Genomic DNA, 6,208 nt, shown 5'->3' with positions numbered 1-6,208 from the left:
ACAATCCGAGGAACGTACCACTTGAACAAGTTCTTTATGAGTTCTTCCTGGGTTGGCATTTCAATTCATAGAAAAGCTATCTTGCAAAGTCTACTGTTTACCAATTGAGCTATTGAAGGTTGCCCAACAAAATTTCTTTATGGAAGTTTAACATTAGCGTTGACCGATGCGACACCCGGTTTAGTAAACAGACTTAAACTTGTACAAATCGGTCAAGATGGTACGACTTAATAGGTGTACTAGTCGGGAGTTTTAAAATACTTTGTATTAAAACAGCCGATTAATATGCCTACAAAACACATTCGAATGTGTTACTCAACTTAGACGCAAAATTAATCGGCCGATTTTCAAGAGCCAGATTTCGTCCACCAACTGTTTTTTTAAGAACTGTCAAATTTTCTACGAGGTGATTTTTTTTTATTTAAAAGGTATTTTTATTCAGGCCTATTTGCGTACAAGCTTTACGTGGCCGAATTAGCCGATTTTTTAAATAATGCATTTTTGAAGTGGATCTCGTTGTCACTCTTTTTGTAGGAGGAGAGGAGCTTCCATTTCCCTCCTGCGAGGGTTGAGGGGCACTTCGTTCGTGACTCGTCTCGTCATCCATTGCCGCGTCGGTGGTTTTGTTGTTGATTTCCGTCTTCTTTTCGTTTTCCTTGATGTTCGCAGTCTTGAGCTCGTTGCTAGTTGCTGTAGATGCGCCTTGTTGTACATTGGTTGCAGTTGCTGGTTGGTTTGATGGTGAAACAGGGGTACTGCGCTCACTAGTTTCCATTGTTGAACGGTTGACCTTGTCTTTGGTTGAAGATGTCCTTTTCGCAGTTTCGGTGCAAGGTTTACCGTAGTGTGCCGGTTGTTCTCAAAACTGGCATGTAACCAGCTGATTTTCATAGGTAATCAGCGTTTTACACGGATGTGTCCCACCTTGACCACAAATGATGTAAAATAGAATTACCTTACGTAGATGCATACATACCACTCGCACGCCATTCCGGATACCGGGGAAAAAATTCCGCCATACTTCCCTTTCGATGGAAAGGACTTGACCGTACTGCGCCATATTCTCCCGAACGTACTGATCGGTGACCTGCGGGGGGAGGTCATACACGCGTACTTCTATGGCACTGTCCACCATGTGCACGGGGATTTTATATTTAATGTTGTCACACTCAACGCTGTGCACCTCATTGTTAACCGAAGCGAATGCAATTGCATCTCTTTCACGTTTAAACATAATGTACACACAGCTAGACGCTTTGTTAAATTGAATCTCACTTACAGTATTAGCGTCTAGATGCATTCGTTCTTTAAGTAAGTATAGTAGTAAGATTTCAATTGCTGCTGGTCTAACTTTGCAACGCTTGAAATCTATACAAATTGAATTTAGTCTTGTAGGCCAAGATTCAGGCTTTGTTAAATCGTACTTGACCATTCCGTACACTCTATTGTTCACTGGCGTATTGTCTTTGTTTCTGTTGTTTCGACCGTAAACGATTCTCGACTGCGTCGGGTGAGATGCGAGCACGAACTGGTCTACGAGGTGATTGTTTTGAATACAAATGACAAATTATAATTTTGACGGTTGTTTCGACAAATTCTATTGAAAATCAAAAGTTTAAATTCCAATTCCAATTTATACGAAAATCCGAAAAAACTTTTCCCATTATATAGTTTATATTCATCGGATAAATTATATGAGTCGTGCGCAGATAATATTTCATAAAACACACATGAAAACATAAAACCCATAACGAAAATGCACTTATGAACTAAACGATGTCCAATAAATATTGAATATTGAATATCATTTTGAAATTGATAAGAAAGCTACAGTTCTCCTGCAATTTCCGCATCATAGAGCTATTTATAATCGCTGGAATGTCAGCGCATTCAACTTCAAGCAAGGGCCCACATTATCAGTACAATGCGGAATCCAATGCAACAATCGACTGCGAATGAAGTTCGCCTCCAACCGGTTGGTTCGGAAATCTGTCGGAATTGAGTGAGACGATGCGGACTGAATTGTCAATTCGTTTTCTTCTTATTCTTTCCCGATTTGGCACGTTCGATGGTAACGATGGTCGTAACAAATCGATTGTTAGTCGAGCTGTATGGCATGTTGCACCGTCCTGTTGAAATCAGTAGCCATTCAAAACATTTTCACGAACAATGGACATCACAAAATCATTTATCATGGCTCGATAATGATCGTCATTAACAGTTCGTCTCAATCATCGTCTTGGAAAAAAATAGGTACCAATCACCATATCCGCACAAACACCACACCAAACCGTAACTATTTGGTCGCATGGAGTCTATTTTTCAATTGATTGAGGGTTTTCAGTGACATAGAACAGACAATTTTGCTTATTAACGCATCTATTTAAAATTAAATGTGCCTCGTCTGACATGATTATTTTGCAGAAGTTAATTTGAATGTAAAGCTGAACAATTTCAGCGCGTTCTTTTAGTGTGCACTATTTCATGACCAAATTGACGCTTGCAACGCGGTATATCATTAGTTAATCTGACAAATCTATCAAAAGTTATTGGCTTGCCCGATGCTTCCACTTTAAATAACCCACCAGAGTCGCCAAAACAACGTTTGATATGTTTGTTTTAGCAACCTGAGGTCGCTCTAGATCGAACTCCAATCCGAAAATTTTCTCGGGTCACACCACGCATCCAGCCGAGTTTGTTTATTTTTTATTTTTTTCATGAGTTGTTGTTTAGGGCGCGTACCACGTGTTCGGTTTACTCGGAGTCAGAGTAGCCCGCGTCTAGGTTCAAAAACGAAAACGATATAAGTGTAATTGAAGTGTTAAAATGAATTTATTTCTGTAAAACGATTTCATACGAAAAAACCTATTTTAATCCACCTAGTGGTGTAATGATGCCTTTCTCATGTATATAATATTGTGGTATTCTATTGAAAATTTTTCTCTTCGATTATTATATGCACTTCCGGCACAGGAACCCGAGAACCGGTATAATCAAAGTCGGTTCGTACGGCCACCAACTAACATGACACACAAACTCTACTAGTACGCACTGTAAATAACGATTTAAATGTTTGTTGCATCCGGAAATAGGCACTAATTTTTGGTAGGACCATAAGACCTTTCAAGTGACCCTAAGATTGGGAATAACGGTTATGGGTCCAGTGTAGAAAATTTGTTACGATTTTTATTTCGCCGGTTTAAGTGACGGTGTACAATATTGAACACACTTTACCCTATAACTCCGGAACCGGAAGTCGGATCCGGATGAAATTCAGGAATTCCGTATGGGACCGGAAGACCTTTCATTTGAATCTAAGTTTGTGGAAATCGGTCAAACCATCGCTGAGAAAAGTAGGTGTGATACATTTTGGTATATATGATCACTATTTCCGGAACTTCCGGAACCGGATACCGGGAACCAGGATAGCCGGAATCGGTTTGTTTAGTTGCCTACTGATAATGACTATCGATTTTTGAAGTTTTGAGACCAGTTTAGAATTTTTTTTACGGTTTTTGTTTCGCCGGTTTAAGTGACGGTGTACAATATATAACACACTTTACCCTATAACTCCGGAACCGGAAGTCGGATCCAGATGAAATTCAGGAATTCCGTATGGGACCACGAGACCTTTCATTTGAATCTATTGTCAAAATCGGTTCAGCCATCTTCGAGAAAAACGATGGCCTTCATTGAACGTTATATGAATTTTATACAAAAAGTTATATGTTCAGCATGAACCTATCTATATAAATTCAGATTGAATACAATATGCACTTTATAAGTTTTCCCAATGTATGTTGTGTGATTATCTGATAAAAAAAATACAGGAGAGGTTTATATTTCATATGATGTAACTATAATTGGCCAATAGTGCAAATATATTAGAATACCATATAATGTGAAAGTGAAAATTAGGCTCAGTGATGTGCACATAGTCAGCCTACACGATCGTTATAAGTTACTCTAAAGTGAGTATAATTTCACCCCCTTTCTCGAAATGTCTCGGCCCCGATTTCCCACGATAGTTGTGCGGACAGATTCTGTGCTGTCAAAGGTAAGTTTAAAGTCCCTCAGCAAAAATTGTAAATGTGTTTGATCATGTTTAAACATTATTAGGAATTATCATTGGGACTATATTGTGTCTATAGATAAATACATAATTAATTGAACATAGATTTAGGTTAATTAAATTGATCATTCAAGCCAATATTTTCTTTTCTAACACTGAGTAAATGCTACTCAAAATAGAGCTGTGCGCCGATCAAATTTGTCAACATCGGCGGCTGATACGTCTTTTTGACCAGCGGCGGCGGCGAATCGGCGTGACCTGAAAACATCGGCGGCGGAGGCGGCGCGATTCGGCGTAATCAATTATAAACATATTAAAAATTTTAATATTGATTCACACAGGACAATTTCTCTATCTTATTGTTTTGTCGACCTACAATCAACGATCCTAATGTTTATGTGATCCATTAAAGCCAACGTAGTGAATGGAGATGGTAAATGTTTTCGAATGTATCGAATTAGAGGAGAAATTGAGATGAACATAAGTGCGATATTTGGAGATGGTTGACTATTGTTTAAATAAATATTTCACTCATATACAAAGGGTTTTTTTTATTATGAGCAAGAAATATGAAGTTTTATTCGGAACTATTTTTCAAATCGCTTTTTACATAGTTGATAATTATCATGTATAAAAATTGTTTTATCAATTCAAAAAATAAGTATATCTTTTTCGTACGTATGTAATTAACATAAAATCGATTTGGCGCTCAAATTCATTCAGATATCAAAAATAATATCAAATTAACAAATTCAAATTTTAATTACTTCACATTTGTAACGATTTCTTATGAAAACGGGTAAATTCATTTGAAAAGTCATAGTAGAAGTAGAAGAAAATGTTTTTACTTTGAGTTGGTGATGTTGATCATAATCTATTGTGCGAAAACTAACGTTTATTTAGAATGGATCATGAAATTTTGTTCAATACTATTTTTCAAATGCCCGGAAATAACAAATAAAGTATCCAAAATAAATGGTACTCGATCACTAAACATTCTAGTACCTGCGAAATCAACACTACACTGGTTACTAAAAAAAATGTTAATCGGAAAAAACCTAACATTATTTATTTTTTTCGGAAGAACCCTCATTTCTTGGTTCCATTTTTCATTTTCAGATGTCGCTACCGATAATGTGCCAATGGCTCAAAACCTTTTAAATAAAGACAGAAAATAGGCTTTGAATCAAATGACATTGGCTTCGGTTGACATCGGTAGTACTGATTTTCAGTATAAGTAGGAGGAAAGTAACTGTAGTGTAATTTTCAATGAATTTTCATGAAAACTGTAAACAATTTTCCACATTGATAAAATCATTTTTTCGGCTGATGTAATATTATCGGCGGCACGATTAAAATGTGATAACCGGAGCGCTGATCATCTTTTTCTTAAATTGGCGGCGTGTCGAAATTATCGGCGGCGGCGGCGTGGCGCGGCGGCGCGGCGCGGCGGCGCGCAGCTCTAACTCAAAATTCGACAAATACCGTCTTTACTCGAAAGTGAGGAAATCCAATCTTACTCACTTTATAGTAGTTCCATTTTTAGCGAAAATGAGTGAAATTATACTCACTTTAGAGTAGCAGATACAAACAAATGCGATGATTCCACCACTTCCACTACCCATTGCTAAACGCTTAGGTTTTATTCGCTAGTTACCAAAATATTTATTTTCTCTTACAGCTTTTTTTTATGGGATTTCTTCTATAATATTTTTTAAGAGTTAACACACGATCTTGTCATTTCATGCAGTTCTAAGAGATTTGGCGTCAAAATTTTAAATTTACGATTTCGGAAATTTCTTATCAAAATCACTCGAATAATGCCACTGGTCATGCAACCTTGCACACTTTTCATTATTTTAAAAGACCAATAAAATAAATCGTATATTTGATAGTTCATAAAACGGAAGGTACATAATATATACAAAAAACACCTTGATCACAAAATCTCTAGCGGAGTTGCGGTTGTGCTGCTACCAATGGTTGCAGTAATAGCTGCAGTGCTGCTTTCAGTAGGAAAAGATTCAAGCATCATCGGACTTGTTAAGCCGGGAGTGGACTGTTCGGCCACTACCAGCGAGGCTACCAATATGTTGATCATCGTTATAATCGCAATTCCGACGGTAGTAATGATCT

The sequence above is a fragment of the Malaya genurostris genome, chromosome 2 (assembly GCF_030247185.1).
Source record: "Malaya genurostris strain Urasoe2022 chromosome 2, Malgen_1.1, whole genome shotgun sequence".
NCBI lineage: Eukaryota > Metazoa > Arthropoda > Insecta > Diptera > Culicidae > Malaya > Malaya genurostris.
This window is presented reverse-complemented; position numbering follows the sequence as displayed.